The sequence below is a fragment of the Lactuca sativa genome, chromosome 3 (genome assembly GCF_002870075.4).
Source record: "Lactuca sativa cultivar Salinas chromosome 3, Lsat_Salinas_v11, whole genome shotgun sequence".
In the NCBI taxonomy this organism is placed as follows: Eukaryota; Viridiplantae; Streptophyta; class Magnoliopsida; order Asterales; family Asteraceae; genus Lactuca; species Lactuca sativa.
The window spans coordinates 235,654,791-235,665,437 of record NC_056625.2 but is presented as its reverse complement, the minus strand read 5'-3'; positions in this window follow the sequence as shown (position 1 = coordinate 235,665,437).

Sequence of the window (10,647 nt, the reverse complement as noted above, 5' to 3'; positions counted from 1 at the left end):
TAGCGAATCATGAAATACTATGGGAATATTTCTCGAGTCAATCCATTGTAGAAATCCTCATTCAGACGATACCCCTTGAACATTCCTCTAGCGATAAATTGTCTGTTTTGATAAATCTTTCCTGCTTTATTGCTTATTCGGAATATATATATATATATATATATATATATATATATATATATATATATATATATATATATATATATATATATATATATATATATATATAACTGTTATATCTCTTGATTCAATTCGGAGGACTTATCATCCTCTCTTCCTGATCTTATTAGATTAAGATGCCTCCAAGAAAGAGACCCAACAGAAACACCAACAACCCTCCGCCACCATCTCCTCCTCAAATTGATCTTGTAAGGCTTCAGGCAGCTGTTACTGCCGCAGTGATAGCCGCCATGTCACAAATGAACCCCGGTGGTTCAGGAGGTGGTCCCCAGCCTCAAAACCAGGAAGGTAGCCAGGGACACTGAAAGGAGGGTTCCTATAAAGATTTCATGAACGCAAAACCCACGTCCTTTGATGGCACTGGAGGTGTCATTTCTCTCACTAGATGGTTTGAGAAAATAGAATCTATCTTTGAAATCTGTGCCTGTTCGGAATCTGACAAAGTAAAGTTCGCAGCCTGTACCTTTATCGATAAAGCCCTAACTTGGTGGAACGGCCGAGTCAAATCCCTAACCCTACCTGTAGCCAATGCCATGGGTTGGGAAGCCATGAAAGAACTCCTTCTAGCTGAGTACTGCCCTCGGGGCGAAATACAGAAGTTAGAGCACGAGCTCTGGAACCTGAAGATGAAGGGTTCCGATATTGTTGCATACACTTCTAGATTCGATGATCTAGCACTACTCTGTCCGGGATTGGTTACCCCGGAGAGTAAGAAGATAGTGAGATTCATCTGGGGATTGACCCAGCCAACCAAAGGAAATGTTTTATCTGCGAGGCCGGATACATATGACAGTGCCAAAAGCTTAGCCCAGACTCTGATTAACCACAGTGATGACCACGAGAAAGAAACCACTACTACTGAACCGACCAAGAGGGTGGTGAGAAAAGGAAATTTTGGAAGAAGAAGAAGGGTCAATCTTCCCATGGATCCTCAAAGAAAAAGCAGACTGTAGCAGTCCATGCTGCTACTGTCTCCGTTGCTGCTGCTTCTGTTGTGGGATCCACAGCTCAAACACCTACTAGTAGATATGTTGGTAACCTTCCCCAGTGTGAAAATTGCAAATACCACAATAACCCCACCCCTGTCGTGAGCTGTCATGCACCAATTGCGGTAAAAAGGGATACACGGTCTGATTCTGCAAAGCACCAGTCCAATCCGCAAATCAATCATCTGGCGCAGGTGTTGGTCAAGCCTGCTACAATTATGTAGAAGTCGGGCATTTCAAGAGGAGCTGCCCTAAAAAGACGACAACTGATAATACCCGGAGAGTCCTAGCCATGGGACGGGAGGAGGCAGTCGCCGATCCCACCGTTGTTTCGGGTGCGTTCCTTCTCGACAACTCTTATGCTAGTATTCTTTTCGATTTGGGCGCTAAAAGAAGCTTTGTTAGTCATGCGTTAAAACATAATCTAAAACCTAATCCCCAACCATTAACCGAAACGTTTACCGTCGAGATGGCTAACGGTGAGAAATAGAGCGCTAGCGATGTATTCATAGGTTGTACCCTTAACCTGAACGATCATTCATTTCCCATCGATCTTATGCCAGTCTCCATAAAGAGTTTTGATGTTATCATTGGCATGGATTGGTTGAGTCCCAATCATGCTGATATCCTTTGCTACGAAAAAGCCATCCGTCTCAATCTCCCTGCGGGTCAAACTCTCATAATCTATGGCGATAAACTCAGCTCCAATCTTCGCATCATTTCCTGCATCAAAGCTCATAAACTCTTGTGAAAGGAATGCCAAGCATTCCTAGCCCATCTAATCAATGAGAAACACGAAGTTAAAGACCTCGCGAGCATCCCCGAAGTATGCAACTTTCCTGATGTCTTTCCCGAAGAGCTCCCGGGAATTCCTCCTGAACGTCAAGTTGAATTTCGCATCGACCTAATTCCTGGAGCTACCCCCGTAGCCATGTCTCCATATCGCTTAGCTCCAACAAAAATGCAGGAGTTATCCAGCCAACTTAACGAGTTACTCAGTAAAGGGTTCATCAGACCGAGTTCCTCACCCTGGGGAGCTCCAGTTTTGTTTGTGAAGAAGAAAGATGGATCCTTCCGGATGTGTATCGACTACCGTGAGTTGAACAAGTTAACCATCAAGAACCGATATCCCCTTCCGCGAATAGATGACCTATTTGACCAACTTCAAGGAGCTAGCTACTTCTCAAAGTTAGACCTTAGGTCAGGGTACCATCAGCTACGAGTTCATGAGAGTGATGTTTCCAAAACAGCTTTTAGGACTCGGTATGGACACTACGAGTTTGTAGTGATGCCCTTCGGTCTAACCAACGCACCGGCAGTGTTCATGGACCTGATGAACCGGGTGTGTCGTCCCTTCTTAGACAAGTTCGTCATTGTGTTCATAGATGACATACTTGTCTACTCAAGAAGTGAAGAAGATCACAAACAGCACTTGAGGCTTGTATTGGAAACCCTTAGATCTGAAAAGTTGTACACGAAATTTTCCAAGTGTGAATTCTGGATTCTGAAGGTAATTTTCCTCGGTCACGTGGTAAGCGAAGAGGGTATACATGTGGACCCATCCAAGATCAAAGCGATAGAGAATTGGTCGGCACCGAAGACACCTACAGAAATTCGTCAATTCTTGAGTATCGCCGGCTATTATCGGAGATTTATCCAGAATTTTTCCAGAATCACCAAACCTCTAACCACTCTGACACAGAAAGGTGTACCCTTTTGTTGGAGTGAAAAGCAAGAAAACGCATTTCAAACGTTAAAGCGATCCATGTGCAGCTCACCGGTCCTGTCCTTGCCCGAAGGAACGGAAGACTTCGTTGTTTATTGTGATGCGTCTAACCAGGGCTTAGGTTGTGTACTTATGCAAAGGGGAAAAGTAATTGCATATGCCTCAAGACAGCTGAAGGCACACGAGGTCAACTATACCACTCATGACTTGGAACTAGGAGCCGTAGTCTTTGCATCGAAGATTTGGAGACATTATCTCTACGGAAGCAAGTGTACGATCTTCACTGACCATAAGAGCCTGCAACACATATTTGATCAGAAGGACTTAAACATGAGGCAACGGCGATGGGTAGAACTACTCAGCGACTAAGAGTGTGAAATCCGCTATCATCCCTGTCACACCCCAAAACCACGAACGGCGGAAACGTTCAAGGGTGGAGGACATCATGTACAGTATCACAACAGTCTAATATAATAAACAAGCAACAACATCATCCATTGCATTATAAGTAGAGTTTTAATACATGTGTGTTCTTTCATAATGTACAACAATAAAATGAATAATCAAAATAAGGCGAGTCTTGTCTGTGCTCCATCTTCTCAAAAACCTGACCACCGCACCTGTCTAACTGATGACCTAAGAATACAAGTTACGTTGAAAGCGAGTATCAGCTTTAAAGTTGGTGAATTCATAAGAAATTAAGTGTCGTTGTCTTGCTTATGAAAATCTGTTATGAAAGCCATGTAAACCTTTAAATGAAAATGTTGAGGTAAGTATGAAATCCCTAGAAAAACCCTTATTTTCTAGAAGTATGAAATTTAGTCTTTTACCAAGACCCGAATGCTTTGTAAGTAAAATGATAGTTTTCCTTTGGTTGATTAGTACTAAAGTACTTAGTCTAACTCATCATTTATGTGAATATATCACAAAATAAAGTAAATCAGGAAAATGATATGATAGTCTTCTACCAAGACCCTAATGTTCTGTTGTGACTAAGTAGTCTTCTACCAAGACTCGAATGTTCTGTTATGACTAAGTAGTCTTCTATCGAGACTCGAGTGTTCTGTTATGACTAAGTAGTCTTCTATCAAGACTCGAATGTTCTGTTATGATGAAGTAGTCTTCTATCAAGACTCGAATGTTCTGTTATGACTAAGTAGTCTTCTATCAAGACTCGAATGTTTTGTTATGACTAAGTAGTCTTCTACCAAGACTCGAATGTTCTGTTATGACTAAGTAGTCTTCTACCAAGACTCGAATGTTCTGTAAGTAATATGATAACTTCTCCTTTCTATTGACTAGTACTAGAGTACTTAGTCTAACTCATCGTTTATTTGAAAGTATCACAAAATAAAGTAAACAGGAAAATATAATCATGTAAGTGTTATTGTCTTGGGTTACCAGGACAAACACGACATCGCTGAAGCGAAATATAGACCCTATGGAACATCCGAAGAGTGTCCCCTCATCCTCTGTAGCGGCAGCAGGGTGGAGGGAGGGTTAGTCCCCGTATCGATCTCTTAATACAGATCGTCAACCTAATGATCCTCCGAAGATTCACATCTCATCCTCTGTTGCAACAGTGGACAGAGGGATGGTTAGTCCCGTCACTGACTACTAAGTAAGTGACAACCTTAAACATCCGTAGATATTCATCGACCACTGGTGCTAATCAGTGGGATTCGGAATGGTCGGTCCCGCTGATTTATCCCATTGAACTGGGGTAGGAAAGATAATTTACACAGTAAATACTAATAAATCATCCTCGTAGTTCTAAGTACAAGTATCCAGGTAAGTAAATACAGGATAATGCACCTAAGTAACAGTCTCCCTGTATGGTATTCATGTAAGTGTGCTCATGTAACAGGTAAGTATATGTAAACATATTCATGTATCAGGTAATCCTAAGTAAGAGTACTCATGTATCATGTAAGGTATTGGTATGGACTCATGAATGAACTGACTCTTGTGTGATTCCTTGTAATAGTAGTAATGTTTGATATCTTATGACTATCCCTATGATAGCTAACTGGAAGGTAATTGGTTGTTTACATAGGTTTATGCACTCTTGCTACCCAAGAGTATTGGAAACCAAATGAAGGGTGAAAACTATAATCTCTAACATATATATGAACATATGCGCTTAAGTATAGTTTGATTCAAGAAGGTAAAATAATGGTTTTGCAAGATATCTAGGAGTTTTGAACAATAATTTAGAGTGACTTGATGTCATTAAACATTTCAAAACTAATACTTTTGTTATCAAGGTATTTTAAGATAGAAAACCACTTCATGTGTCACCTTTTGAAATATGTGAAACCTACCGAGTGAAAACACAGTTACAAAATACATAAGATTGATTTAATAACATATTATTTTCTACTTGTATTCCCCCCCCCCCCATTAAAGCATTTAAAATCATTTAAAACATTGATTAAGGGGTATGAACTCACCTGTAGTTGGTGATTGGGATGAACGGAGCGGTATAGGATTACTAGGTGTCAAGCGAGGACTTGTACACACACTACGATCCTAATGAACATATAATCACACATATATGCATTCAATTAGACTTAAATCACTAATTGATAAAGTTAAGACATCCTACACATAATAAACACTTTATATAAGTGTTTTAAGCCCTAAGGATTGCATCTAAGCTATTGTGGGACAAGGTACTTGTGTTTAGGGTTCCAAAGGACCCCATATATGAGTTTACTCCTCATATACTAACACACATGGAGTTTACGGTTGTAAACTCTTGAGTTTACGGCCGTAAACTCCCAACCATGGGGTATTTGTGTGTTTTGAAGTCCCAAATGCTTTCTAGAATTATTCTAACTTGGTGGTTCCATCCTTGAAGGGGTTTAAGGTCTAGAAATACTCCAATTAGGAGTTTACGGCCCCAAGGCCATTCCCCTTGGAGTTTACGGCCGTAAACTACCTTGGGGTGTTGTTTTTGTTGCTTTCAAGCCTCTTGCACTTGTGGTATATGTTCTAGACTTTTATTCCTAGCATATGAAGGCATTAGGCACACCTTGGTGCCCTTTTTAGGATTTTATGGCCCAAGAACCATGTCTTGGCCGTAAACTCACTTTGTTAAGTGATTTTGATGTGGTTCAAGCCCTTGATTTAATGGGAACGAGTCTAGGTAATTGTCTAAGGCTTTAGGAGCCTTAAAAGTGCCCTTTGGTTCATTTCTATGGAGTTTACGGCCTAAGATACACTTGGGCCGTAAACTCTCATTTGTTGGTGTTCTTTGATGTGTTTAAGGCCTTAGATTAGATGGAAACTAGCCTTGATAAAAGCCTTAAAGCTTTAGAGGCCTTAAAACACAATTTTGAGGTTTGAAAATGGAGTTTACGGCCTATGATATTCTTGGGCAGTAAACTCCCAAACTTGGGTTGCTTTATGGATGTTTTCTTGTCCCTAACACACATACATAATAGTCTAAGGCAGTGGGATAACACAAGGGTCGGTTTTGGCTTCGTTTCGGGAGTTTACCGCCCAAGAACACCTTGGGGGTAAACTCCTAGATCTAATGATTTAGCCATCTAAATCATGTTATAAGCACATAATAAGCATTCTAACACTACTAGAAAGGGGTACTCACAATTTGGGATAAAAACCCGAAGATCCGTCAGAGAGAAAATGGCTTTTCTCTAGTTGGAAATGTGAATAATGAATAATTTGGTTCAGAAATCTATTTATAGTCCTGAAATATTTTTGGCAAAAAATATTTTTATTTCTGAAATGATCTCTAATATAATAGAGTGTTGGAATAATAGTGTTGCACAAAACCCTAGTGCAACCACTCTCCTGATATCTCCTTAAGTGTAAATCCTGAAAACTGCTAAACTTATACCCGAAGTCTGGAATTTCCCTGAAACTGCTCTAAGCTCTATTGTCTTGATATGGGTAGTTCATAATGGAAATTTCGGGTTGTCACAATCCCGGCAAGGCCAATGTGGTAGTAGATGCCCTTAGCCGAAAGGATAGTTCAAGCCAAAAAGTGACGACCCTAACGATGACTATTCATTCTCATCTATCCATGCAAATCCGAGAAGCTCAATTAGAAGCCCTTAAACCTGAGAACGTGTCAAGCGAAGCCTTGAGGGGAATGGACAAGAAACTCGAGATCAGAGATGACGGAGTCTACTATTTCATGGACCGAATCTGGATCCCAAAGTCTGGAGGATTCAGGGAGATTGTTATGGAGGAAGCACACAAGACCAGATACTCTGTTCACCCAGGTTCGGACAAGATGTACTTGGATCTCAACAAACAATACCGGTGGCCAAACATGAAAGCCGAGATCGCTACATTCGTGGGCAAGTGTCTGACTTGCGCCAAAGTGAAAGTCGAGTACCAGAAACCCTTGGGTCTGCTCCAGCAACCCGAGATACCCGAGTGGAAATGGGAGATGATTACCATGGACTTCATCACCAAGTTACCCAAGTTTCCGAGTGGGTACGACACCATTTGGGTAATTGTCGATCGTTTGACAAAATCTGCTCATTTCATCCCAATCAAAGAATCATTCAAAATGGAAAGACTCGTGCGAATCTACATCCAGGAGGTAGTTTGATTGCACGGTGTACCTGCGTCCATTATCTCTGATCGAGATAGCAGGTTTACCTCTAGATTTTGGCAGTCTCTTTAGAAAGCTCTTGGAACCAAACTAGACATGAGTACGACCTATCACCCTCAGACCGATGGACAGAGTGAGAGAACTATCCAAACTCTGGAAGACATGCTAAGAGCTTGTGTCATTGATTTCGGAAAGTCGTGGGACACACATTTGCCTTTGATCGAGTTCTCGTACAACAACAGTTACCACACTAGTATCAAGGCTGTCCCATTTGAATCCCTCTACGGTCGCAAGTGCAGATCCCTCTGTGCTGGGCCGAGGTAGGAGTTACGCAGCTAGCCAAGAGTCAATTCCCTGACAGTGCTCTCATTGGCCGTGAAATCATTTGCGAAACCACCGAAAAGATCATCCAAATCCGGGAACGAATGAAAGCTTCACGAGATCGCCAAAAGAGTTACATTGATAACTGATGGAAACCTCTGGAATTCCAGGTTGGAGACCGTGTCATGTTGAAGGTCTCGCCCTGGAAAGGCATGGTACGCTTTGGAAAACGTGGGAAACTTAATCCAAGGTACATTGGACCCTTTGAGATCCTTGCCAGGATCGGTCCGGTAGCCTATAAACTTCGGTTACCCCATGAACTCAGCAACATTCATCCCGTCTTCCATGTCTCTAACCTTAAGAAGTGCTTATCCGATGAAACCCTCGTGATTCCGTTAGATGAGATTGAGATCAACGAAAACTTGAACTTCATGGAAGAACCAATCGAAATCATGGATCGATAGATCAAATGCACGAAACAAGGTCACATCCCGATAGTGAAGGTTCGCTGGAATGCCAAGCGGGGACCGGAATTCACTTGGGAGTGTGAAGACTCAATGAAGCAGAAGTATCCGCATCTCTTTTCGAATCCATGATTTGTATCTTAATTCTGAATTTCGGGATGAAATTCCCTCTAACGGGGGGATAATGTGACAACCCGAAATTCTTTCCGTTATTTGTAACCCTTTTCGTTAATACATTCGTCGTTTTCAATTTCACTTCCATTTATGTCATTAAGTTAAGTCATAAATGTGGGATTTCTATTATGACTTAATGGGTGTCCTAACGCGTTTAGAACTCATATTACCTCCCCATATTAGTAACCGGAAAAAGTTTAGAATCGACCATATCGAGTTACGACAACTTAATCGGGTGTGACCTAAAGCCACGTCTAACGTCGGTATCGGGTAGAATTCCACCGTGTCCTGAACTTGGAACATATTTAAAGTGGATTAAGCTTCCATTTGAAGCTTTTGGACTCTCTCACTACTCTCTCTCTAACCTCTCTCCTCAATCCAAACTTAAGGTCCAAAATCATCAATTTAAGGCTCAAATTCTTCAAGGTAACCTTCCTAACTTGTTGTACAACCTTTCTAGCCTCCAAATTCGTGGTCAAACTATGGAATAGGACCATTATCATGAGTTTACAGCCATAGAACAGTCCTAGGCCGTGAACTCATATAAAATGGGTTTTGGAGCCCAAAAACCCTTCCAATCGACCTTTGGAGCTTAGATATGGCTAGATGGCTAAATGGAACGGACTTAGAACACCTTAAGCTTAACTTTTGGGGAGTAAACTTGAGTTTACTGCCCAAGAACATTCTTGGGCCGTAAACTCATCTTCATGGGGAGTAAACTCAAATTTGAGTGTTTAAATGCCACTTAAACACACCAATAGCCTTGGATTAAATTCTAGAATCAACCACAATCGATTTAGGGGCCATAAACATGAAAAAAACCATCCCTTTGAGAGTTCACTGCCATAAACCCTCCACGAATGGGTTCCTGGGCCGTAAACTCATAAACATATGTCAAATGATGCCCTAAATTCACCCATTTATTGGTAAAATGTGTTTAAATCACATGTGATTGACCTTACACCACCAAAACATATAAGAAATGGATATGGGGGAGCTTACGGCCATAAAATCCTAGTTTACTGCCGTAAACTCCTTTAAGTGGTCCATTTGGTGGTTTAATCCCTTTCCAATGCTCTAAAACCAAACCTAGCATCATCCCTCAAGTGTTAATTGATCATTTGACACCATAAAACCCTCATCCAGGAGTTCATGGCCATGAACTCATGTGGAGTTGGTCTTAGGGACGAAAAATCCATGATGAGTTTACTCTTGAAGAGTAAACACATTATCCAAGCCCTATACGTCCGTAGATGTCACCCGGGTCACTCCAAACACTTAATTTGAAGTGTTTTCTTGTATTGGAGTGTATAATCATATCTAATTAGTGAATTAAATTCTAATTAGATATATTTGTATATCATTTCAAATTACATACGAACCTCGCGCGTTAACAAGCCCCGAACCGACATTTAGCATCCAAACCATCGCGTTTTCTCGTCTGATGAGTTCATACCCTACCCTTTTTCAATGTTTTTCACTGTTTCCAGGGGTGAATACAAGCAAAGTACAAGTAATACTTGTACTCAAAACTTGTTTTATATGTGTTGTGTTTCATACTACATATGCTTTTAACACCGACGATCAAAACAGATAACCGTTTGAACTTCCAGAACACATTATCATATTATTTGTGAAAAACATTATAAAATGGTGTACTTTATATTTTTCGCAAATGGTTTCCACATTATAATAGTTAAAAGCATAACATTTAAACTTTGAACATGAAACATAGTATATTGTTTTGTCCTCGGTAATACTCCACAGAGATACGAGAGTGGAGGATCGTCATTTGATCTTTCTGCATTATTACTTAAAAATACCCACTTTGACGAATTGACGTTTCGAGTTCGGTTCGTGGTTATTTACGTATTCAACCAGTTCTACACCGAGTTTCTATTTTTGGAAGTCCAATTGTACATTGTCCATGCTTTTGGAGATGCTCACGCCACTATCCCAGGGGAGTCTGTTCCTTTTTCTCCCTTTTCTTTAATTTTGATTTGTTTTTATACATACAATGAGGGCATTGTATGAAATAAGTGTGGAGTAGGGGTAGAAAAAGTAAATTGCTAGAAAATTTTGAAAATTAAAATTAATTGAATCTAGTAGTAATAATTTGAGCTATAATTGCTAGTATTATGCGGGATGATCCGATGAAAGTTCAAATGTTTAGTTGAGCCAATACACGTTATAGTGCATTTGTGG